Source organism: Oncorhynchus tshawytscha, linkage group LG26, assembly GCF_018296145.1.
Source record: "Oncorhynchus tshawytscha isolate Ot180627B linkage group LG26, Otsh_v2.0, whole genome shotgun sequence".
Taxonomy (NCBI): domain Eukaryota; kingdom Metazoa; phylum Chordata; class Actinopteri; order Salmoniformes; family Salmonidae; genus Oncorhynchus; species Oncorhynchus tshawytscha.
Window position 1 is genome coordinate 37869066 of NC_056454.1, and position 27500 is coordinate 37896565.

At 46.5% G+C, this 27500-nt stretch overlaps 1 protein-coding gene across 6 annotated transcripts in view; it reads right to left on the bottom strand.

Annotated features, from left to right (window-relative positions):
- LOC112224859 (semaphorin-5B) overlaps positions 1–27500 on the bottom strand; it is a 289959-nt gene that overhangs the window by 221883 nt on the left and 40576 nt on the right. For all 6 annotated transcript variants that reach the window (XM_042306582.1, XM_042306580.1, XM_042306579.1 and 3 more), the window contains one exon: positions 20561–20634. The gene's annotated coding sequence lies outside the window, so the exon portion shown is untranslated. The remainder of the gene's footprint in view (positions 1–20560; positions 20635–27500) is intronic.

Here is a 27500-nt window from a genome sequence, read left to right on the forward strand (position 1 = left end):
TTTAAAATGTCACCATCCTCTCCATGATGGGTAACGGATTTGCCAGGGTGGTGTGCCAACTGATAACAGGAGAGTGTGATGTCAACACTTTCCTCCTATCATCAAGAGGGCTGAGACACTCAGAAAAACAAACGTTTGAAGCTGCTTAGAGCCTTGGGATTGGATGATTCAAAAAAAGTCAGAGAGTCACATGGCTGACCTCCACAGCCTCTCCAAACCCCCTCTTCACCGCCATTCACCGCCATGCACCGACATGCACCGACATGCATCACCATGCATCACCATGCACCACCATGCATCGCCATGTACCACCATGCACCAACATGTCTATTTCTGCAAGATGACAGTGAATTATCACAAAGTTTTGCTCAGATGCATGGCGTTCTGTGGGAGCAAAGCGGCCATTACGAACCAATGACGCAGAGACAGCTCAGCTCAGTCTAATTAGCAGCTATCTCAAGGACAACAGAAGGAGTGCTGTTCTCAATAACTGGAGCGGACACAAAACAAAACACACACACAAGGGCAGCCAGACACTTTAGTTGATGAGCAAATTGATTACAACAGACCTCAAAAGGAGAGCTGCATGGATCAAAACAGAACTCTTGATATGATGAACAAAGCTCCACTCTTGAATAGACTTATGGATGCATACAGATACAGCTGGATGGATGTACACACACACACACACACACACACAGGCACACACTTACACACAGACAGACACAGTCAGACACTACCAACACACCATTTCCTTACAGCTGCCCTGATTATCAGATGTATTGAAGGCAATACAGCGTCTGTGTCTGCTGTGGCCAGTGACCCGGTAGACCAGGGGTCCAGAAGGCTGTGGCTGTTACTAATGGTACTGAGACTCAGCCCTGATCCCATCAGCAGCAAGCGGCCTGGGGGGCAGACAGGGGGGCAATGGAAACACCCTCCGTCAAAGAGCTTGTCTTGGCCACTAGTGTATACACACACACGCACACGCACGCACGCACACACACACACACACACACACACACACACACACACACACACACACACACACACACACACACACACACACACACACACACACACAGGGGGCAATGAAAAGACTGTCTGTCAAAACCAGGGGTGGGCTGCCTGAGAGAGGCCTGGCTGGATTCAATCACAGAGCCTGTCTTGGCCACTTGGAGATGCACACAGGGAACGGACACACACACATAGATTGACGAGAACCCCCCCCCCACACACACTACTGAATCCCCCTAACTCTGCAGAGGCTGAGCTTGTATGGCAGTTCAGAGTAAGAGGAAAAACCTTCAATTCAGTTTTTCTACTTATAAATACTGATTGAACTTCCGAGTCACCTGTGAAAATGCTAGTTACGCATTTGAAGTAACTTCCCCATCCCTCTATTCAGAGAATCCTAAGTAGCTGCAAGGACACCGTGAGCACTGTCTGGTAAAGTAAACAAGTAGCCAGTAGAAAAACATATAGCACCCTATTTCCTTTATAGTGCACTACTTTAGACCAGACAACTATGGGCCCTGGTCAAAAGTAGTGCACTACTCTATGGGCCCTGGTCAAAAGTAGCACGGTACTCTATGGGCCCTGGTCAAAAGTAGCACGGTACTCTATGGTTCCTGGTCAAAAGTAGCACGGTACTCTATGGTTCCTGGTCAAAAGTAGCATGGTACTCTATGGTTCCTGGTCAAAAGTAGCACGGTACTCTATGGTTCCTGGTCAAAAGTAGCACGGTACTATATGGGTCCTGGTCAAAAGTAGTGCACTACTCTAGGGGTCCTGGCCAAAAGTAGTGCACTACTCTATGGGCCCTGGTCAAAAGTAGCACGGTACTCTATGGGCCCTTGCCAAAAGTAGTGCACTACTCTAGGGGTCCTGGCCAAAAGTAGTGCACTACTCTAGGGGTCCTGGCCAAAAGTAGTGCACTACTCTATGGTTCCTGGTCAAAAGTAGCACGGTACTCTATGGGTCCTGGCCAAAAGTAGTGCACTACTCTATGGGCCCTGGAACAAAAGTAGTGCACTACTCTAGGGGTCCTGACCAAAAGTAGCACGGTACTCTATGGGCCCTGGTCAAAAATAGTGCACAACTCTAGGGATCCTGGCCAAAAGTAGTGCACTACTCTATGGGCCCTGGAACAAAAGTAGTGCACTACTCTATGGGCCCTGGTCAAAAGTAGTGCACTACTCTAGGGGCCCTGGCCAAAAGTAGTGCACTACTCTATGGTTCCTGGTCAAAAGTAGTGCACTACTCTAGGGGTCCTGGCCAAAAGTAGTGCACTACTCTAGGGGTCCTGGCCAAAAGTAGTGCACTACTCTAGGGGTCCTGGCCAAAAGTAGTGCTCTCTAAAGGGAATAGGGTACCATTTTGGACACAGGCAAGGATTCAATGGCTTGTGCATATACAGTATGTGGTATTTCCTTCCCCCCTCTTAGATTCTCCCTCTGTCAATCTATGCATTCCAGTGATATATGATTAAAGGGAATACGTGAGCAAAAACGTATTATATACTGACATTGTTTGTCACAGGGTAAAATCCCTATGGGTAAAATGGATGTGATGGAGGGATGAAAGAAAGAGTAATAACACAGAGGAAGCTACCATTGCTGCACTGATATCACACATTTTCCAACTCTGGGCACATACAGTTGAAGTTGGAAGTTTACATAAACCTTAGCTAAATACATTTAAACTCAGTTTTTCACAATTCCTGACATTTAATCCAAGTAAAAATTCCCTGTTTTAGGTTAGGTAGGATCACCACTTTATTTTAAGAATGTGAAATGTCAGAATAATAGTAGAGAGAATGATTCATTACAGCTTTTATTTCTTTCATCACATTCCCAGTGGGTCAGAAGTTTACATACACTCAATTAGTATTTGGTAGCATTGCCTTTAAATTGTTTAACTTGGGTCAAACATTTCGGGCAGCCTTCCACCAGCTTCCCACAATAAGTTGGGTGAATTTTGGTCCATTCCTCCTGACAGAGCTGTTGTAACTGAGTCAGGTTTGTAGGCCTCCTTGTTCGCACATGCTTTTTCAGTCCTGCCCACAAATGTTCTATAGGATTGAGGTCAGGGCTTTCTGATGGCCACTCCAATACCTTGACTTTGTTGTCCTTAAGCCATTTTGCCACAACTTTGGAAGTATGCTGGGGTCATTGTCCATTTGGAAGACCCATTTGCAACCACGCTTTAACTTCCTGACTGATGTCTTGAGATGTTGCCTCAATATATCCACATCATTTTCCAGCCTCATGATGCCATCTATTTTGTGAAGTGCACCAGTCCCTCCTGCAGCAAAGCACCCCCACAACATGATGCTGCCACCCCCGTGCTTCACGGTTGGGATGGTGTTCTTCGTCTTGCAAGCCTCCCCTTTTTCCTCCAAACATAACGATGGTCATTATGGCCAAACAGTTCTATTTTTGTTTCATCAGACCAGAGTACATTTCTCCAAAAAGTACAATCTTTGTCCCCATGTGCAGTTGCAAACCGTGGTCTGGCTTTTTATTGCGGTTTTGGAGCAGTGGCTTCTTCCTTGTTGAGGGGCCTTTCAGGTTATGTCGATATAGGACAGTTTTACTGTGGATATAGATACTTTTGTACCTGTTTCCTCCAGCATCTTCACAAGGTCCTTTGCTGTTGTTCTGGGATTGATATGCACTTTTCGCACCAACACACATTCATGTCTAGGAGACAGAACGCGTCTCCTTCCTGAGCGGTATGATGGCTGCATGGTCCCATGGTGTTTATACTTGCATACTATTGACTGTACAGATGAATGTGGTACCTTCAGGCATTTGGAAAATGCTCCCAAGAATGAACAAGACTTGTGGAGGTCTACAATTTTTTCTGAGGTCTTGGCTGATTTCTTTTGATTTTCCCATGATGTCAAGCAAAGAGGCACTGAGTTTGAAGGTAGGCCTTGAAATACATCCACAGGTACACCTCCAATTGACTCAAATTATGTCAATTAGCCTATCAGAAGCTTCTAAAGCCATGACATAATTTTCTGGAATTTTCCAAGCTGTTGAAAGGCAAAGTCAACTTAGTGTATGTAAACTTCTGACCCACTGGAATTGTGATACAGTGAAGTGTAATAATCTGTCTGTAAACAATTGTTGGAAAAATTACTTGTATCATGCACAAAGTATATTTCCTAATCGACTTGCCAAAACTATAGTTTGTTAACAAGAAATTTGTAGAATGGTTGAGAAACAAGTTTTAATGACTCCAACCTAAGTGTATGTAAACTTCTGACTTCAACTGTAGATCTTCAAGAAAATCACTATGAGACATCGTCACCCAAGTGAGCCCGACCGACACCCCAGGCTCATGGACTTTCTGTAGCAACTCTGTAACAGCGTGTTCCCTAAATGAGCTATTGACTGAATCAAAGGTCTGGGCTGAATCAGAAAGCCTCATATGAGTTCCTGGTGAGTTTAGTTCTGATATTTCCAGAGCACACCTCCATAAAGCCTCATTATCAATTCAATTCTGAGTCTCTAAGCAGAGATCCCATTATAGGGAGAAGGTCCACTGGAGGGCACACACACACACATACACATACACATGCACACACAGACACACACACACACACACGCACACACACACACACACACACACACACACACACACACACACACACACACACACACACACACACACACACACACACACACACACACACACACACACACACACACACACAGACACAGATACAGACACAGACACACAGACACACATGCTCACACACACACACACACACACACACACACAGTCCAGCGGAGTAGACAAAACAACAGATTGAACAGACACCACATGGAGCTGAGGAGTAGACATGATATGATTGGGAGGGAGGGGGGATAATTGATAGTGTACAATGATTTGAATGTGCATCACATACTGAGCCCTTATCGAAGCATGAGGGTGTCCTAAAATGTACAATACCCACTAAGTTTTGACCACTCAGATTGAGGACTGATTCTTATCAAAACATTGAGTGTTAGTGGAGCTATGCACATATGCTTGCCCACCCATCCACAATGGAACCATTTTAATGTATCAAACAGATCAATCAAAACCAGATTTCTGGGACATTACTTAGTGAAAATAGATGCTGTAGTGTCTGTGCTGTAGTGTCTGTGATGTGGCGTCTGTGCTGTGGTGTCTGTGCTGTAGTGTCTGTGCTGTGGTGTCTGTGCTGTAGTGTCTGTGCTGTAGTGTCTGTGCTGTAGTGTCTGTGCTGTAGTGTCTGTGCTGTAGTGTCTGTGCTGTAGTGTCTGTGATGTGGTGTCTGTGCTGTAGTGTCTGTGCTGTAGTGTCTGTGCTGTAGTGTCTGTGCTGTAGTGTCTGTGCTGTAGTGTCTGTGCTGTAGTGTCTGTGCTGTAGTGTCTGTGATGTGGTGTCTGTGCTGTAGTGTCTGTGCTGTAGTGTCTGTGCCGTAGTGTCTGTGCCGTAGTGTCTGTGCTGTAGTGTCTGTGCTGTAGTGTCTGTGCTGTAGTGTCTGTGCTGTAGTGTCTGTGCTGTAGTGTCTGTGATGTGGTGCCTGTGCTGTAGTGTCTGTGCTGTAGTGTCTGTGCTGTAGTGTCTGTGCTGTGGTGTCTGTGCTGTAGTGTCTGTGCTGTAGTGTCTGTGATGTGGTGTCTGTGATGTAGTGTCTGTGCTGTAGTGTCTGTGCTGTAGTGTCTGTGCTGTAGTGTGTCTGTGCTGTAGTGTCTGTGCTGTAGTGTCTGTGCTGTAGTGTCTGTGATGTAGTGTCTGTGCTGTAGTGTCTGTGCTGTAGTGTCTGTGCTGTAGTGTCTGTGCTGTAGTGTCTGTGCTGTAGTGTCTGTGCTGTAGTGTCTGTGCTGTAGTGTCTGTGATGTGGTGTCTGTGCTGTAGTGTCTGTGCTGTAGTGTCTGTGCTGTAGTGTCTGTGCTGTAGTGTCTGTGCTGTAGTGTCTGTGCTGTAGTGTCTGTGCTGTGGTGTCTGTGCTGTAGTGTCTGTGCTGTAGTGTCTGTGCTGTAGTGTCTGTGCTGTAGTGTCTGTGCTGTAGTGTCTGTGCTGTAGTGTCTGTGCTGTAGTGTCTGTGCTGTAGTGTCTGTGCTGTAGTGTCTGTGATGTGGTGTCTGTGCTGTAGTGTCTGTGATGTGGTGTCTGTGCTGTAGTGTCTGTGCTGTAGTGTCTGTGATGTGGCGTCTGTGCTGTGGTGTCTGTGCTGTGGTGTCTGTGCTGTAGTGTCTGTGATGTGGTGTCTGTGATGTGGTGTCTGTGCTGTAGTGTCTGTGATGTGGTGTCTGTGCTGTAGTGTCTGTGCTGTGGTGTCTGTGCTGTAGTGTCTGTGCTGTAGTGTCTGTGCTGTAGTGTCTGTGCTGTAGTGTCTGTGCTGTAGTGTCTGTGCTGTAGTGTGTGTAGTGTCTGTGCTGTAGTGTCTGTGCTGTAGTGTCTGTGCAGAGTCTGTGTGGAGGATGACACTTATCACAATTTAATGAACAACAAGATAAAGAGGCTGCATTTCAGATTCCCCCTTCAGATTTGGTCCTAATCATCACGCCTGCCACTGGCACTGCAAGGCAATGGCAAACACACACATACATACTCCTCCTAATCCCAAACACTCCTACGCAAAGACATTCACACAAGGCAGAGCGCCAGATATACAGTCGTGTCCAATAGGATTGGACAAAGCTACTTCTTCCAGAAGTAAATTAGTGTAATAAAATACACAACACTTTTTTCAACTGGAAGCAAAGTCAAGTCACCAGAGGTCTCCTGAAATGTGAAAAAAATCATTAGCACCCTCTTTCACCGTCTCTTTCTAAAAGGTAAATTGAGTGCAGGTGTTAAAATGTATGTTCACACACACACACACACACACACACACACACACACACACACACACACACACACACACAGACACAGACACAGACACACACACACACACACACACACACACACACACACACACACACACACACACACACACACACACACACACACACACACAACCACACAGTCATTGCAGGTTGGAGGAGGCATTTCAATAAAGCATTACAATTTGACTTCTCTGTTTGTCAGAACACATTGATCACAGTAGAACAAACGGCTGGCTGTTTTGGAACCTGGTGGCGGAGGATGGATGGATAGAGATGGAGGGAGGGATGGAGGGATAGAGATGGAGGGAGGGATGAAGGGATAGAGAGAGAGAGATGCCGTACCACATTGTCCCCACTCCACATCCCCTTTATTGGATTTTGGCTAAAGGCATTAATCACTCAGCACTATTGTGCTGCCCAGGGATAACACACACACACTCCACACACACACACACACACACACACACACACACACACACACAGGGAACGGACACAGAACTTTAATCTAACAAGCCCGCCGCCCACCGTTTCCAAAGGCGCTGTCTGGAGAGCTTTTGTGTCCCAAAATTATAGTTTCAGAAAAGTCATACATTTTGTTGTTGACGGTCGCATAACAATCTATCAAATAATTGCCGTCAGAGTTTCCAATTAAACCCAGATAAGGAGACGTTCTAAAGGAGGATAAAGAAAGTTGATGACATTGAGCAGTAGTCTGTCTGGCCAGTCTTAACCAAGGGAAGACAAGACGGAAGGACCTCTCTGTTGAGTCTCTGCGGTATTCAAAACTCAATTACCCGTGAAACTCTAGTCTGGGGAAGATGTAGCCTCTTAACAAGTCTCCTCAGACATACAGCACTCGAACAAACAGGCTGCCTGCAACAGGTCTGAATGCCAGCTAGTGCTAGTCTGGGACATTGATTAATTTGGTTATTTTCACATTAATTGGTCTCTAATGCAATTTGTCTAGCTTTGACTAGGCCATAGTAGCCTGTGGGAGCTGCGACGTTTGAAAATGTGATAGGAGGCTCAGTGAGTGTGCGTGCAAGCACATGGACCCACACATCAACACACCCAGAGAGACCCAACCACACACACAGAAACACACCCACACACACCCAACCACACACACATCAACACACCCACACACACCCAACCACACACACGTCAACACACCCAACCACACACACAGCAACACACCCACACACACTCACCTCCAAACTCCTAGACTCCTGTTTACTCCACGGCTACTCGGCCAGTAGTACCTTGCACCTGTCACTCAAGGTCCTCTTTTTCACCATCCCTCTCCCCCTCTCTTCTCCCCCTCTCTTCTCCTCCTCCATCCTACTTTCATTGGATGCTTAGTGTCAGAGAGACGGCCCTTTGACTCTTCCTGTTCCTCTAGCTCAGAGTACCTTGCTTCATTTCCTTCTTCTCTATTAGATGCCCACTCCCTCTATCTGAGTGTTCTGAGGAGGAGGCTGCTGCCACACACACAGCTATACACACACACGCACACACACACACACACACACACACACACACACACACACACACACACACACACACACACACACGCACACACAACCATCACCCCCACACACACTAATACACACACACACACACACACACAACCATCACCCGCCCCCCCACACACACACACTAATACACACACACACACCCACACACACTCACACCCACACACACAACCATCACCCGCCCCCTCCCCCACACACACACACACACTAATACACACACACACGCACACACAACCATCACCCCCCCACACACACACACACACTAACACACACACACACCACCTCTGATCAGGATTACTACAGGATTAGAGCAGAACAATACAATGTGTGCTGAGAATAAGGAGAGGTAATATTTGAATATTAAGGCTATGTTCAGGCAACAGGCTTTGAGAACGTTCCCTGATTCATTTTCATATTTTAAAATGTCTTTGAATTTTCCGATCAACTTTGAATTGTGTTATTCTAATGGCCTAATTCAGATGCCCCTTGCAGACGTGCGTCAGCTGAGAGATTGAATGCCAGAACAATGTCTAGTTAGCCACAATAATATTCATGTAGACTAATAGGATTAGGATGGTAATATTGTTCCTCAGGCCACTTTTATCTGATCTTGTGATCTTGGTCCCCTCAGCTTTCCACTTATACAGAGGTGGCATGAGATTTGTAGCATCCCCTCTTTTTGCGACACACACACACCCAGTAATTTGGTAGTTGGCTGACATACTCTGCTCTGTGGTTTGAGGTTAAGCACAAATGACTAACATCTGAAAACAACAGCCATTATCACCTTTCTACTAGGGACTGTCAGAACCTCTGTTGATGTTGGAGAGAGAGGAAGGAGCGTGGAATGAGCAAAAACAAAACACTATAGCCTGAAAGCAGTGCATTCTGGATCTGACATTCACTCCGGCAAGACGTTTTTTCATTGCTTTGTGTATTTGTGTACTAAACATGTTTTTATTAGGCTGCTATTAGGCTAATCAGCATAAAACATCCAATAACACACTATGTGAATGGATAAATAGATTGTTTTTATATGGTAAAATCAGCAGAGTAGTGAAATTACAAGGCATGACACAGAGAATGGAACAATGAATTGGCATGTGTAAATGTAACTACACAGTAGTCTACATAGGGCATGTTTTAGTTCATTTCAACCAATTTGTGCACTCAGTAAACAGTCTATAAACAGTCTATAAACAGTCTATAAACACACAATGAACTAGTTTCCATCTGTTTCCGTTATTTAGAATGTTCATTAAAGTAGAAAGAGCTAGGGGAGGGGGGTCTAATAACACAACAAAGACAATTGATTAAATACATTAGACAACAACAACAACACTGTTGCTGCTCGCAAAGCACACAACAATAATTACATTCATTGTGATATAATTACAAAGAAGCATCCTGATTCCTACTTTAATTGCTATGTGGTCTCACAACAAGATTTTCCATTACAGACATGTTGATGCATGACCCTGGCTTTGTGCCAGGAAATGTGGAGATGAAATGATCACTGTCTACATTGTCTCAGCCACTGTGGTACAACAGCTCAACTTCCACTGTCGGATTTTAAAGTCCTCAAAGTGCGCCCTCTCACTGTCTTTCTTTCTCTCTCTTTCCCTCCCTTTCTGACGAGGGAGCCTGTTGTGTAACTGTAATTGTAACTTAAAGACTACTGGCTGAAAAACACATTTTTGTTCAATACAAAATGCAGCCAAATTGATTCTATTTTTTAATCTGTTCTCTCTTTGTTAGTCATAAACAGATGGTTCAATTACTCACCATAGTTAAACTGTAGCTTCAGTACAGGTTATTTTGGTTAGAAAAACATAGCTATTATTTTCCTTTTCAAATAGTTTATGAAGACAAAGCTTATAGAAATTACAGTCTAAGTCCAAATTGGCACCCTATTCCCTATATAGTGCACTACTTTTGACCAGAGCCCTATGAAGGTAATAGAGTGCCGTGTTCCCTTTTCCTTTTCTCAACCATTGGCAAGGTTTTATACAGTACTTTGTCCGTTTAATGTTTTTCTCTGACGGCAACATGAACACAGAGAGAGAGCTCAGCTAATAAGGTCTGTTCTATCTGCCGGTCATACTGAGATAAACCCAGGGAGACACAATGGACCACTGGACACAATCTGTGTGTGTGTGTGTGTCTGTGTGTCTGTGTGTCTGTGTGTCTGTCTGTGTCTGTCTGTCTGTCTGTCTGTCTGTCTGTCTGTCTGTCTGTCTGTCTGTCTGTCTGTCTGTCTGTCTGTCTGTCTGTCTGTCTGTCTGTCTGTCTGTCTGTCTGTCTGTCTGTCTGTCTGTCTGTCTGTGTGTGTGTGTGTGTGTGTGTGTGTGTGTGTGTGTGTGTGTGTGTGTGTGCGTGTGTGTGTGTGTGTGTGTGTGAGCCAGTGAGTAACTGAGTGAGTGAGTAAGAGAGAGAGAAAGAGAGAGAGAATAAGGAACTCTGAGCCTGGACATAAGAGGAAATGTCCTCAGTCAGCCAGGCCCAAACTTCAGAGTAATTAATTTGGTGAGAACGCCAACTTCCTTTACTGATGAGGAGGTCAGACTGTAGGGTAAGGAAAAGAGGACTGGTGGTGTTTCTGAATGTAGGCCTACAGAAGTAATTCAATGGCTTCATATCACACTTTTCATGTTTGATTTGAGGGGAGTGACTTTTCTAGGGGTACTCACGTATACTCCCTCTCCAGACTCTAGGTCATCTGGCTGCTGATTATCCCACACACCTGTCACTATCATCTCGCGCACCTACGTCTCATGACACTCACCTGGACTCCATCACCTCCTTGATTATATTCCTTATATCTGTCACTCCCCTTGGTTCTTTCCTCAGGTGTTATTGACTCTGTTTTCATGTCGGTGTGTTGTTTGTGTTTCGTGTTCATTGTTTCTTTTATTTATTAAAACAATCACTCCCTGAACTTGCTCCCTGACTCTCAAAACACTCGTTACAGGATTTGAGGGGAGGGATTTTTCTGAGGGGAAAGGCATCCAAAATTATATTGGGAGTTACTGTATGGTTAATGCCTAATTATATGAATGGTGGGGAAAATACACTACAGTTAATCTTACAATGTGATATTTGTGATCAAATATGGATTAAATCATTACATTCATTACATGGGATGCCTTTACAAAAAATGTAGAAATAGATTCCCCGTGACTTGATATCACCCTTAGACCTGAACAAAGCTGCTTCGGCACACAGTCTCATTTCTGCAGGCTTTCAGAAGTTCCTGAAAAGTATGAGACATCTCTGTGTAACCATGGAGAAGAGAAGAAGAGAGGAGGGTGGCATCTCAGATCCTCCCATCTCTGCATCGCTCCCCAATAACCATCTTGGTTTTCAAGACTCCTCGAAACTTCACAGGATGGGCACATACAGTGCTATGGCAACAGCAGCATCAAAAATCCATATATCCATGGTCACCTGAGATATATACAGGCTCTCTCAAGTCATCTATCTTAAAGGTAGACTCAGTGGAATGACGTTGCCACGAGCAGCACCGCAGATATTGGGATGAGCGAGATGCAAGACTTCGCCCTCACACAGTCACACACAGTATCTGTGCAAGGTTCGCTTGATGCTCTTATTTTTTATACATTTTTTACTTTTTGCCCCTTTTTCTCACCAATTTCGTAATACCAATTGGTAGTTACAGTCTTGTCCCATTGCTGCAACTCCCGTGCGGACTTGGGAGAGGTGCGTCCTCTGAAACATGACCCCACCAAGCCGCCCTGCTTCTTGACACATTGCTCGTTTAACCCGGTAGCCAGCCGCACCAATGTGTCGGAGGAAACACTGTACAACTGGCGACCATGTCAGCGTGCATGCGCCCGGCCCGCCACAAGGAGTCGCTAGAGCGCGATGGGACAAGGACATCCCGGCTGGCCAAACCCTCAACTAACCCGGACAACGCTGGGCCAATTGTGCACCACCTCATGGGTCTCCCGGTCACGGCCGGCTGGGAAACAGGATCTGTAGTGATGCCTCTAGCACGATGCAATACCCTAGACCGCTGCACCACTCAGGAGGTCACTTCACGCTCTTAGAGTGAAGTTTAGCCTTGTGCTTCAATGCTCTTAGAGCGAAGTTTAGCCTTGCTCTTCAACGCTCTTAGAGCGAAGTTTAGCCTTGCTCTTCAACGCTCTTAGAGCGAAGTTTAGCCTTGCTCTTCAATGCTCTTAGAGCGAAGTTTAGCCTTGCTCTTCAACGCTCTTAGAGCGAAGTTTAGCCTTGCTCTTCAACGCTCTTAGAGCGAAGTTTAGCCTTGCTCTTCAACGCTCTTAGAGCGAAGTTTAGCCTTGCTCTTCAACGCTCTTAGAGCGAAGTTTAGCCTTGCTCTTCATGCTCTAGAGCAAAGTTTAGCCTTGCTCTTCAACGCTCTTAGAGCAAAGTTTAGCCTTGCTCTTCACGCTCTTAGAGCGAAGTTTAGCCTTGCTCTTCAACGCTCTTAGAGCGAAGTTTAGCCTTGCTCTTCAACGCTCTTAGAGCGAAGTTTAGCCTTGCTCTTCAACGCTCCTAGAGCGAAGTTTAGCCTTGCTCTTCAACGCTCCTAGAGCGAAGTTTAGCCTTGCTCTTCAACGCTCTTAGAGCGAAGTTTAGCCTTGCTCTTCAACGCTCCTAGAGCGAAGTTTAGCCTTACGCTTCAACGCTCCTAGAGCGAAGTTTAGCCTTCTTCTTCCAGGCTTCATGGTGGGAACCACACATACAGAGAAAATCCGTTCATCTACTCTGCGTCTCACAAAGACATGGCAGTTGGAAACAAAACTTTTGACTCATCATACCAAAGGACGGATTTCCACTAGTCTAATGTCCATTTCTTGTGTTTCTTGGCCCAAGCAAGTCTCTTCTTCTTATTGGTGTCCTTTAGTAGTGGTTTATTTGCAGCATTTCAACCATTAAGGCCTAATTCACACAGTCTCTTCTGAACAGTTGATGTTGAGATGAGTCTGATACTTGAACTCTGTGAAGCATTTATTTGGTCTGCAATTTCTGAGGCTGGTAACTCTAATGAACATATCCTCTGCAGCAGAGGTAACTCTGGGTCTTCCTTTCCTGTTGTGGTCCTCATGAGAGCCAGTTTCATCATAGCACTTGATGGTTTTTGTGACTGCACTTGAAGAAATGTTCAAAGTTGAAGAAACGTTCAAAGTTCTTGAAATGTTCCAGATTGACTGACCTTGATGTCTTAAAGTACTGATGGACTGTCATTTCTCTTTGCTTATACGAGCTGTTGTTGCCATAATATGGACTTGGTCTTTTACCAAATAGGGCTACCTTCTGTATACCACCCCTACCTTGTCACAACACAGCTGATTGACTCAAACGCATTAAGAAAGAAGGAAATTCCACAAATGAACTTTTAACAAGGCACACATGTTAATTGAAATGCATTCCAGATGACTACCTAATGAATCTGGTTGAGAGAATACCAAGAGTGTGCAAAGCTGCCATCAAGGAAAAAGATGACAACTGTAAAGAAAGTTATGCTGCATCTAAAGTAAATCTGATGACAACACAAGGATGACAAAAGCCTGTCCTACTAATGCCACTGCGCGTCCTCTCCAAATACTACTGCTGCATCGAGAGTGTCCTGACCGGTCGCATCACGGCCTGGTACGGGAATTGCTCCATCCTTGACCACAAGGCCTTCCAGTGGGTGGTGAGACGGCCCAGTACATCACTTGGACTGTGCTTCCACCCACCCAGGAGTCAGGACATCTACTCGAAGCATTGCCTGAGGAAGGCAGGCAGCATCATCAAGGACCACACACACCCCTGCCACAAACTGTTCTCTCCCTTACCGTCAGGTAGACGGTATCGGAGCATGAAGTCTGATACCAACAGGCTCAGAGACAGTTACTATCTACAAGCCATCAGGACCAACCCTGCTTAGCTTCAGAAGCAAGCCAGCAGTGGTATGCAGGGTGGTATGCTGCTGGCTGACAAATACACATTTCCCCAATACACGTGTAAATATTGTACTATAAATTGTGCCTTTGTGTAATTGCTTATGCTAAAATGTTTATTCTACTGAGCCATTTACTTTATATTTGTATTCTTATCTTTTATTATTTCTCATTGTGTTTGCATTGTCGAGAAGGAACCTGCAAGTAAGCATTTCATTGGACAATGTATACCATGCATATCCCGTACACACATCTAATACAACTTGAAACTAGATGGAGGAAATATCTCCTGGCTGTATAAGTAGAGGAGAGCCGATGACATCATGACATCTTCACCACCACCACAAGTTCTACCATGAAAGTATGTCACGGTGGATTCCCTCCCGGTGATGTAGGTTTGCTCATCGTTGGTAAGACTCCCTGCGATCCTGCGTCCCATGTGAATGGCTCCTCTGTGTAACGGGCCAAGGTTCTGCCAGCAGACCCTCCCTTTGTCCCCTGAATGGGCAGCACTAGGCCACGTTTTTAAGGCACACTAATGTACCATGGCTGGACCTACAAAGGCAGTGTGGTAATTTGCCTTGGGGGGCATCAAAAGACAGAGCCTTTAAGGCCGGGAGTGGGACTTAAATGGCATCCTATTCCCTATATAGTGCACTACTTTTGAACAAAGCCCTATTTGTCCTGGTCAAATGTAGTGCACTATAAAGGGAAGAGGGTGCCATTTTGGACATACCCCTAAACTTCAGATGAGATGAGCCCTTAAACTGGGTCTCCTCTCTCTCCCTCCATCCCACTATCCTCTATTCCTCCATTCATACTTGAAAAGCTGCTTGTTTTCTTCCTGCTCTTCCTGAAACAAATATCAGCAAATAACAGCAGGGAGAGGAAGGACAACACATAAACACGGCCTCCACTCCTCAGGCTCCAGATAGTCCAGATACATCCAGGAGAAAGGAGGATAATACAAACAACAAACAGAAAGGAGCTTCTTCACAAGCTTTCACACAAGGGCCAAATGGGACAGGGCCTTTCTGGTCCACTGATACGGTTTGGGGAAACTTTTGGGGCACAAATCGAATCAAGCTTGGCGAGTCAGCGCACTGGAGGGGAATAGAAGCCAGTGCCAGCCAACTAGGCCCTTCAATAGGGTAGACTTTCTACTGTGTTGGCCCATGCGTCTCATCATGATAACTGGGTCAGGTAGTTGGAGAATTGTCTGAAACTTTAGGGGCTCAATGAACTCAATTCTTTACTGCCCGGTCTGGCATTCTTACACTCAAAGGAAGCACCCCCTCTGGTACTGGCCCTACAGAGGCAACTATCGCTGTATAAAAGCCTTTGATAAAGTTACAGCTGAAAGTACACTTCTCTATTACAAAAATGTATTACATAAACTTCACCATTCTTGGAGAGGAGCAGAGAAGAAAGGATATATCACTTGCTGTGTTTAAAAAAAACTTCACCTCTGAGCTTTGGTTCTTTGACTAGCCCACGTAGAGCCAATTAGACAAAGTCCCTAGTGGACTCCCTCCTTCCGCCAAACAGTCTTTGTGGGGCGGAAGAGAGAAGAGAGGGAGAGGAGGGAGAGAGTTTAAGTCACTTTGGATAAAAGTGTCTGCTAAATGGCATATATTATAGAGAGAGAGGAGCTAGGACTTCACCATTAACAGGCTGGATAGAATGAAAGGTTTAAGCATCCTTTCTCTATCTCTCCATCACTACCCCTCCTCTCTCCTCTCTCCATCTCTCCATCACTACCCCTCCTCTCTCCTCTCTCCATCTCTCCATCACTACCCCTCCTCTCTCCTCTCTCCATCTACCCCTCCCTCTCTCCATCTCTCCATCACTACCCCTCCTCTCTCCATCTCTCCATCACTACCACTCCTCTCTCTTCTCTCCATCTCTCCATCACTACCCCTCCTCTCTCCTCTCTCCATCTCTCCATCACTACCCCTCCTCTCTCCTCTCTCCATCTCTCCATCACTACCCCTCCTCTCTCCTCTCTCCATCTCTCCATCACTACCCCCCTCCTCTCTCCTCTCCATCTCTCCATCACTACCCCTCCTCTCTCCTCTCTCCATCACTACCCCTCCTCTCTCCTCTCTCCATCTCTCCATCACTACCCCTCCTCTCTCCTCTCTCCATCTCTCCATCACTACCCCTCCTCTCTCCTCTCCATCTCTCCATCACTACCCCTCCTCTCTCCTCTCTCCATCACTACCCCTCCTCTCTCCTCTCTCCATCTCTCCATCACTACCCCTCCTCTCTCCTCTCTCCATCTCTCCATCACTACCCCTCCTCTCTCCTCTCTCCATCTCTCCATCACTACCCCTCCTCTCTCCTTCTCTCCATCACTACCCCTCCTCTCTCCTCTCTCCATCTCTCCATCACTACCCCTCCTCTCTCCTCTCTCCTCTCTCCTTTCTCCTCTCTCCATCTCTCCATCACTACCCCTCCTCTCTCCTCTCTCCATCTCTCCATCACTACCCCTCCTCTCTCCATCACCACCCCTCCTCTCTCCTCTCTCCCTCACCACCCCTCCTCTCTCCATCTCACCACCACCACCCCTCCTCTCTCCATCTCTCCATCACCACCCCTCCTCTCTCCTCTCTCCATCACCACCCCTCCTCTCTCCATCACCACCCCTCCTCTCTCCATCACCACCCCTCCTCTCTCCCTCACCACCCCTCCTCTCTCCATCTCTCCATCACCACCCCTCCTCTCTCCCTCACCACCCCTCCTCTCTCTTCTCTCCATCACTACCCCTCCTCTCTCCATCTCTCCCTCACCACCCCTCCTCTCTCCTCTCTCCATCACTACCCCTCCTCTCTCCTCTCTCCATCACTACCCCTCCTCTCTCCATCACCACCCCTCCTCTCTCCATCACCACCCCTCCTCTCTCCATCACCACCCCTCCTCTCTCCCTCACCACCCCTCCTCTCTCCATCTCTCCATCACCACCCCCTCTCTCCCTCACCACCCCTCCTCTCTCCTCTCTCCATCACTACCCCTCCTCTCTCCTCTCTCCATCACTACCCCTCCTCTCTCCATCACCACCCCTCCTCTCTCCTCTCTCCATCACCACCCCTCCTCTTTCCCTCACCACCCCTCCTCTCTCCATCACCACCCCTCCTCTCTCCCACACCACCCCTCCTCTCTCCATCACCACCCCTCCTCTCTCCATCTCACCACCACCCCTCCTCTCTCCATCACCACCCCTCCTCTCTCCATCTTACCACCACCCCTCCTCTCTCCATCACCACCCCTCCTCTCTCCCTCACCACCCCCCCTCCCTCTCCTCCATCTCTCCATCACCCACCCCTCCTCTCTCCATCACCACCCCTCCTCTCTCCATCACCACCCCTCCTCTCTCCATCACCACCCCTCCTATCTCCCTCACCACCCCTCCTCTCTCCCTCACCACCCCTCCTCTCTCCATCTCTCCATCACCACCCCACCTACCTCAGGAGGCTGAAGAAATTTGGCTAGTCACCAAAAGCACTCACAAACTTTTACAGATGCACAATCGAGAGCATCCTGTCGGGCTGTATCATCGCCTGGTATGGCAACTGCTCCGCCCACAACCGTAAGGCTCTCTACCTGCCCTCCAGGACACCTTCACCACCCGATGTCACAGGAAGGCCATAAAGATCATCAAGGACAACAACCACCCGAGCCACTGCCTGTTCACCCCGTTATCATCCAGAAGGCGAGGTCAGTAAAGGTGCATCAAATCAGGGACCGAGAGACTGAAAAACAGCTTCTATCTCAAGGCTATCAGACTGTTAAACAGCCATCACTAACATTGAGTGGCTGCTGCCAACATACTGACTCATCTCTAGCAACTTTAATAATTAAAAAATGGATGGAACAAATGTATCACTAGCCACTTTAAACTATGCCACTTTATATTATGTTTACATACCCTACATTACTCATCTCATATGTATATACTGTACTCTTTACCATCTACTGCATCTTGCCTATGCCGTTCGGCCATCGCTCATCCATATATTTATATGTACATATTCTTATTCATTCCTTTACACTTGTGTGTATAAGGTAGTTATTGTGAAATTGTTAGGTTATATTACTTGTTAGATGTTACTGCATGGTCAGAACTAGAAGCACAAGCATTTCGCTACACTCGCACTATGTGTGACAAATAAAATTGGATTTGATTTGAGATGATTTGATTCAACTCATGGGTCTATAATCAGCAGGGGACTACTTTGGGGACTACTACTTTGACCCAAAATGTTGAATAGAATTCTATGGGAAAGTCATCCATTATTGGAGCTTTTCCCTGTGTGAATGTTTTAACTGTACCTAACATTTCTTCTTGGGGGTGGGGGGTGGGGTCTCTGTACTTAGTACTCATTTTTTTTGTCTTCTGATAATTGCCTCGGAGTTGTTAAGTCTAAGAATGCTATAGGATACGTCCAACTGTTGTTGAATTCTCATTTATATAAATCTTTTCATAGAAGCTGTTAAAATTATCCTTAATATCGTTGTTGTTTCTAATTACCGCTTTTGTGTCTTTATCTTTTAAAATTACAACTGGTTTAGCATGTATTTGTTTTGTGAGAGCTGTGAGATACTTACCAGGTTTATTTGCCAATAAGTAGTATGCTTTATTTGAGTTTAACTTGTAGTTGTCAGCTTTCTTCAGAAGTAACATATCGTATATTCCTGCTTAAGTTCAGAAATGTTGTCTTCTTCTTTACCGTGTAAAGATCTTTTATGGGCTTTTTCTATAATAGTGATGTATTTTGATGTAATTTTTATTTCAATATCAGATTTAACTTTAGCTGAGGAGGAGATGATCATTTCCCTAATGTACGCCTTAAAGGCATTTGACTAAATTAGACTTCTTTATTACTACGTCTCTCAATCAATATCGAATTTATAATTTGAGTCACCTGCTAAATAATGGTTCCTGTCTGTATTTGATCTAATATAGCATGAATTTGATCTAAAAACACCAGGTTTCTTTTTAGTTCCGATTCTTCTCCTAATTTACCTAAAAGAAACTGTGGATACGATATATACATTGTACACAGATTTGAAGAAAATACTTCAGTTGAAGAAAGACTGCCACTTAAGTACTATGGTTGGTTTGTATTACCTTATAAATTTAAGAAAAATATATTGGCTGGATGGGGTCTATTTCGGGTGACGCACACCTCAAAGAAGTGTGTGATGCCCTCCCAGCAAACAATCCCAATCCCCCGGATAGAGCCCCTCTCCATTCTCACCAACAACCACCATTAAATCTTAATTGTAATGAAAACAAGGAATAATAAAGGTTTGATATCGTTTCCTAATCTGTCCAGAACTCGTGGTCATTTTACCAGGGGTTTACAAGTCATTAAAAAATACAATGCCATTGTAGAATGTTGACTTTGATCTGATAGTTCCACAGCTTAAATATTACCATGCGAGGATATCTAGAGTTCTTCTGGTTCACGCTGATCCAATGGCATCGCTCCAGATCGTCTGGTGATACATCCACACCAAGCTCCTCTGATATCAGTTTGATCATGTAGCTGGAAAGGTCCCCTTTTTCCTCGTCTCCCGGTAGGGACAATATTCTTATATTATTTTGTCTCAATCTATTTTCTAGCTGATCCAGCTAATCTTCTAAAGTTTGCACCTTTGTTTTCAGAAGGCCAATTTTATTGTCTTGATCGTCCACATGCCCACCATGTATATACATATCTGACAGGCTCTACTTTCCGTTTGAGCAAATACACTTTTTTAACTACAGATTGTAACAGTTTGTTTGTTTTGGTGAGTATTAAGAGCATTGAAAACATGTTTTCCTGGATATCCTTCAGCTGTTCGCTCCTCTCATTTGCATCTCCAAGTTGTTCTTTGTCTTTTCCTCCAAGAGAAGCCCTGGCTTGTTGAGGTCGAGTCTCTGTGTATCTTTACACACAGATCGTTGTTGTGTATAATGCACTGCTCACTCTCTCCCAGTTACTTGGGGATATATTGATCTATCGATTTTAAGGGCCTGATTTAAACTATGTTGTCTGGCTTCTACATATAATCACAGTTTTAACGGTACAAAACAGAGCTACTGTCTCCCCATGCATCCCATCGATCCGTGCATGCGCTATCCCAAAGACATGTTCCCATTTTAACCCCAGAAATGGATGATAAAGTTTTAAACTTGATCAAACTGTAGCAGAAGAGAACGAAGCACAATACTCACCAGCTAGTCATCACTGGCACATGGTCCTGCTGCTACAGGGATGGGCTGAGAGGGCTGTTCTATCCTTTAGAAACCTATTTCATGGAGAGAGAGAGAGAGAGAGAGAGGGGAGAGGCAGAGAAGGGGGAGGGGTGAGTCTTTCAATTCACACCAGTCGTTCGTCTCCTTCCCATAAGTAGTGTGGAGTGCCACAAAGAACCACACACACTCTCATACACACACCGCCAACTTTTACAATGGAGGTGAGAGGGCGGACCTGGAATGGCATTTCAACTGGAGTTTCTTAGGTTTCATGGGGTGGGGTGGGTGAAGGGAGAAAGGGACAGAGAAAAGATGGCTCCCCAACCCCAACTAAATCTCAAACAAGTTCATTGCAGTTAAACATTTTCAAGTAAACCAAATAGTGTAGGCTGACATTTAAAGGCTAATTTACTGTAGTTTAATTTATAGACTTCATGAATATAAACCTGCCAAAGATACAGTATATACCTTCCAGCTGAATTAATCAAACTTGCAGGCTAATATACTGTACAGTTACCATTTGGCCTTTAGGCTTCTGATCTTAAGTTAACACCACAGAGCAAATTGGAACAAAATAGCCTTCCAAAGTTTCTACGGAAACCTCTGTGTGAGGCTCAGAAATCTTGTCCCTCCCGCGTTGTCAATTAACAGCATATTTTTTTCTCACTTGAAAAGAAAAGAAGTCGAGAGAAAACCTGTACAACCCTGGCAGTTGGCTAAAGCTCTGCTTTCCTGTGTAGAACCTAGACTCTAGACGTGGATCCTCTTCCTCTGCTATGTTGTATGCCGCTAAGCAAGCACTGACACTTTGATTCAGTTTTTGAGAAAGTGCCTGTAGCTTGAGTTCAGAGCCATGACGATCAGAGATAAACTGTAGATTGGTGCCTCCTTCTCTGCTAGTTCTGAGGAATTAGTTGTGATACCGTTATTCGGGAGCAAATACAAAAACAGGTGGACCAATTCAAATAGGGATGTCTGGAGGACCTGCTATGGAGATAGACCCTGAATTTGGTTGTAGGCAGCACCACTACAGACAGACAGTGGGGGGAATGTTATGGCTGCACAAAGCAAGCAGCCACATTCTCCTGTGTCAACATGGGCTACTGCTCTCTTTCTTCCACCAAATCAAGAGGGCAGAGAATCCTCATCATTACAAAGGTTTTAACATCAGTTGTGTCGAACCTGTTCTACTCAGCCACTGTCACACGCACACACAGACACACATAGAGACAGACTGAGACAAACACTTATTCAAACACAACATGACTGCAAACAAATACATATTTGACTAGAATGACTAGAATGACTAGAATGACTAGAATGACTAGAATGACTAGAATGACTAGAATGACTAGAATGACTAGAATGCCCAAACACTACCTTGTAGGAAAACTGAAGAGACAAGTCTGCTGATTCACCTCATTCTTTACTTTTTAAATGTTATTGTATCATTTTATATGATTTCATTGGATATTTTATCAACAATACAAAACATACACATACAAACGACTACATCATACAAACATCACATCTGTCCAGACCCACTAGCCCCCACCCCTATCGCCAGCACCCACATCACTTTCTGCCACATGGTCTCAAACTGCACCATTCTGTTTCTCTCTGTCACCCACGATCTCTCCATTTCTTGATCATAAAGTATTAGACCATGACATTGCGTGAACGACGGGGGATTGGCATTTTTACTTTTTTTTTAGCTAATTGCTGAGAAGAGTATCATCCTGTTCCCATCTCTGGTTCACAGTGGGACAGGAGGGGACACGTTCTCCACCACCAAATACACACACAGAGAGAGACATGACTACCTTCACTGAATTAAGATTATACACACATGTAGATGTAGAGGGATACATTTTTTGCATTGGAATTGTTTGAATTCTGCTTACATCACGCTGTACCACAATAAATAGAAAGTGCAAATGCAGAGACTCCAAGACCATTGAGTGCTTTCGCTGGTGTGACTGTCCCCTGTAGGGCCTGGTGTGACTGTCCCCTGTAGGGCCTGGTGTGACTGTCCCCTGTAGGGCCTGGTGTGACTGTCCCCTGTAGGGCCTGGTGTGACTGTCCCCTGTAGGGACTGGTGTGACTGTCCCCTATAGGGCCTGGTGTGACTGTCCCCTTTAGGAGCCTGGTGTGACTGTCCCCTGTAGGGCCTGGTGTGACTGTCCCCTGTAGGGCCTGGTGTGACTGTCCCCTGTAGGGCCTGGTGTGACTGTCCCCTGTAGGGCCTGGTGTGACTGTCCCCTGTAGGGCCTGGTGTGACTGTCCCCTTTAGGGAGCCTGGTGTGACTGTCCCCTGTAGGGCCTGGTGTGACTGTCCCCTGTAAGGGCCTGGTGTGACTGTCCCCTGTAGGGCCTGGTGTGACTGTCCCCTGTAGGGCCTGGTGTGACTGTCCCCTGTAGGGCCTGGTGTGACTGTCCCCTGTAGGGACCCTGGTGTGACTGTCACCTGTAGGGCCTGGTGTGACTGTCCCCTGTAGGGCCTGGTGTGACTGTCCCCTGTAGGGCCTGGTGTGACTGTCCCTGTAGGGACTGGTGTGACTGTCCCCTAAGGCCTGGTGTGACTGTCCCTGTAGGGGCCTGGTGTGACTGTCCCCTGTAGGGCCTGGTGTGATTGTCCCCTGTAGGGCCTGGTGTGACTGTCCCCTGTAGGGCCTGGTGTGACTGTCCTCTGTAGGGACCCTGGTGTGACTGTCCCCTGTAAGGCCTGGTGTGACTGTCCCCTGTAGGGCCTGGTGTGACTGTCCCCTGTAGGGCCTGGTGTGACTGTCCCCTGTAGGGCCTGGTGTGATTGTCCTCTGTAAGGACCCTGGTGTGAATGTCCCCTGTAGGGCCTGGTGTGATTGTCCTCTGTAGGGACCCTGGTGTGACTGTCCCCTGTAGGGCCTGGTGTGACTGTCCTCTGTAGGGACCCTGGTGTGACTGTCCCCTGTAGGGCCTGGTGTGATTGTCCTCTGTAGGGACCCTGGTGTGACTGTCCCCTGTAAGGCCTGGTGTGACTGTCCCCTGTAAGGCCTGGTGTGACTGTCCCCTGTAGGGCCTGGTGTGACTGTCCCCTATAGGGCCTGGTGTGACTGTCCCCTGTAGGGAGCCTGGTGTGACTGTCCCCTGTAGGGCCTGGTGTGACTGTCCCCTGTAGGGCCTGGTGTGACTGTCCCTGTAGGGCCTGGTGTGACTGTCCTCTGTAGGGACCCTGGTGTGACTGTCCCCTGTAAGGCCTGGTGTGACTGTCCTCTGTAGGGAGCCTGGTGTGACTGTCCCCTGTAGGGAGCCTGGTGTGACTGTTCCCTGTAGGGAGCCTGGTGTGACTGTCCCCTGTAGGGAGCCTGGTGGTTCCCTGTAAGAGCCTGGTGTGACTGTCCCCTGTAGGGAGCCTGGTGTGACTGTCCCCTGTAGGGAGCCTGGTGTGACTGTTCCCTGTAGGGAGCCTGGTGTGACTGTCCCCTGTAGGGAGCCTGGTGGTTCCCTGTAAGGAGCCTGGTGTGACTGTCCCCTGTAGGGAGCCTGGTGTGACTGTCCCCTGTAGGGAGCCTGGTGTGACTGTTCCCTGTAGGGAGCCTGGTCTGACTGTCCCCTGTAGGGAGCCTGGTGGTTCCCTGTAGGGAGCCTGGTGTGACTGTCCCCTGTAGGGAGCCTGGTGTGACTGTCCCCTGTAGGGAGCCTAGTGTGACTGTCCCCTGTAGGGAGCCTGGTGGTTCCCTGTAGGGAGCCTGGTGTGACTGTCCCCTGTAGGGAGCCTGGTGTGACTGTTCCCTGTAGGGAGCCTGGTGTGACTGTCCCCTGTAGGGAGCCTGGTGTGACTGTCCCCTGTAGGGAGCCTGGTGGTTCCCTGTAGGGAGCCTGGTGTGACTGTCCCCTGTAGGGAGCCTGGTGTGATTGTCCCCTGTAGGTAGCCTGGTGCCACTGGTACCACAGATAACAATGCTAACACACTGTAACATGGTGCAGGAGGGATGCACTAGACTCAATGGGGGTAATATGGCATTAAGGCGATGTGAATGAAATGCTTCTTTGGTGGCTGGAAGTTAACACAGCTGGACGATGAATAACCATATACATTGTAGGTTGGGTTTTCCTTTATTAACCTCATCATGGAGGTTCTTTAAAACTGTCTGAGACTCGTAGACAAATGCAACCTGTGGTATTCATGGATAAGAAATCATAATTACTAGTTAATGGATATGAAAGTCTGAGGAAACTACCGGTGGGCCTATATGTCAGACAAATGAGTTTGACCTGTTCACTTCTCAGTCAGTCCGACTGACTCAGAGCATTATCAATCTACATGCATTCCATTTAGCTTCCTCAGAGCTCCTCAGGGCATTATCAATCTACATGCATTCCATTTAGCTTCCTCAGAGCTCCTCAGGGCATTATCAATCTACATGCATTCCATTTAGCTTCCTCAGAGCTCCTCAGGGCATTATCAATCTACATGCATTCCATTTAGCTTCCTCAGAGCTCCTCAGGGCATTATCAATCTACATGCATTCCATTTAGCTTCCTCAGCACTCCTCAGGGCATTATCAATCTACATGCATTCCATTTAGCTTCCTCAGCACTCCTCAGAGCATTATCAATCTACATGCATTCCATTTAGCTTCCTCAGAGCTCCTCAGGGCATTATCAATCTACATGCATTCCATTTAGCTTCCTCAGAGCTCCTCAGGGCATTATCAATCTACATGCATTCCATTTAGCTTCCTCAGCGCTCCTCAGAGCATTATCAATCTACATGCATTCCATTTAGCTTCCTCATAGCTCCTCAGGGCATTATCAATCTACATGCATTCCATTTAGCTTCCTCAGCACTCCTCAGAGCATTATCAATCTACATACATTCCATTTAGCTTCCTCGGCGCTCCTCAGGGAATTATCAATCTACATGCATTTCATTTAGCTTCCTCAGCGCTCCTCAGGGCACCATCCAACAGCACCGGTACACACACAGCCTCCCAAACTGCTAGAGGAGTGAAGGAGTGGCAGTTAGTGAAGGACTTCGTTAAGATTAGAGGAGTACAGAGACAGAGCAGAGCTGCAGTTAGACTGCCTGGGCTGTGCCAACTAGGCACAGGGTTTAAGAGTTCTTCCAGAGTCACCCCTGAAGACCTGCCTGGCGGTCAGTTAAAGTGTTCTGGGGAGAAGCGCGGGGGAGAGAGAGGGTGGGTGGAAAAGAGGGAAGGAGGGAGAAAGAGAAAAAGAGAGGGAGATATATACAGAGAGAGAGAGAGAGAGAGAGAGAGAGAGAGAGAGAGAGAGAGAGAGAGAGAGAAAATTGAATTGAGAGAGAGAGAGTAAATTTAATTGAGAGAGAGAGATTACATTGAATTGAGCGGCAGAGAGCGAGAGGGAGACAATTTAGAGAGAGAGAGATTAAATTGAATTGAGAGAGAGAGAGAGAGAGAGAGAGAGAGAGACCAAGCGAAATAAATGCATCCATTGGAAGTATTGTTCTCTGTGCCTGACTCTACACCCACCACTCCTAGAATTACGTACCATCGTCACTCAATTCAATGATAACCAGCGCACTTCTTCTGTATGTTGTAAAAGCGTTACATGGTCGCTGCCCATGTCATTGCATAGTGCAGAAAATACCAGAGAGTTCAGGAGCCTTGCATTAACAAAGTTAACAATTTCCCCTACAGGGTCCAAAACGTCTTTCAAGCTGTCAGGCATTCCCTTGGCAGCAAAAGACTCTCGGTGGATGCTGCAGTGCACCCAAGTGGTGTCAGTAGCAACTGCTTGCATGCGCGTTACCACTCCACTATGTCTCCCTGTCATGTTTTTTTCTGCCATCAGTACAGATACCAACATGAGCAGCAGCTAGGTTTGGCTAAATACGGACCGTTAGTGGAATTCCTGAGAGAGAGTAACGGTTAATGTGATTGGATGTTAATTATATGACTAGGCTACCTGTATTTGACATTGTGTTGTTATTTCACTGAACACTAGATGGTTTAATTAGATTTTTGGCAGTTCTGGTCTGGCTAGGTCTTGTCCAGGAGGCTGGGTCTGGTCTGGTCCAGGAGGCTAGGTCTGGTCTGGTCCAGAAGGCTAGGTCTGGTCTGGTCTGGTACAGGGGGCTATGTCTGGTCTGGTCCAGGAGGCTACAGTAGGTCTGGTCTGGGAACTCAGGATGAAGTGATGAGCTGAGTTGAGATGACCACAGCAGCGGAGGGCCAGGGGCCACACTCAATAAATCAATGAAAACATGGAGAGCCAGTGCTTTAAAAGGTCAGCCTGACAGAGCTAGACAGTGTCTGCGTCCCAAATGACACCCTATTCCCTATATAATGCATTTGAATTGGGACAAAGCCAGCGTCTTAGCTAGCCTCGTACGAACCAGCTCCACATCCTGAAACCATAGTATCACCTTGACGAGGGAACTTATACATTACCGGGTTCTGTTATTCTCCCTCCCAGTGGTCTGTCCCTGTAAAACGAAGTCCTATATCTCAGATAGTCGCCTGTGTTGGCAGAGGAACATTGTTTCCAGAAGGGTGTCTCAGGCCTTTCATCAAAGCTCTTGACAGCAGGTTAACAACCCTACTGAAACCAACGATCACACCATGACAGGACTACGGAGCAAAGCTCGCTCTCTCTATATCCCTGTCTCTCTTTTCTCAATCTTTATTTTCTCTCTGTCTCTCTCTCTCTCTGTCTCTCTCTCTCTCTCTCTCTCTCTCTCTCTCCCTCTCTCTCTGTCTCTCTCTCTCTCTCTCTCTCTCTCTCTCTCTCTGTCTCTCTCTCTGTCTCTGTCTCTCTCTCTGTCTCTCTCTCTCTCTCTCTCTCTCTCTCTCTCTCTCTCAATCTCTGTCTCTCTTTTCTCAATCTTTATTTTCTCTCTTTCTCTCTTTCTCTCTGTCTCTCTCTCTCTATATATATATATCCCTGTCTCTCT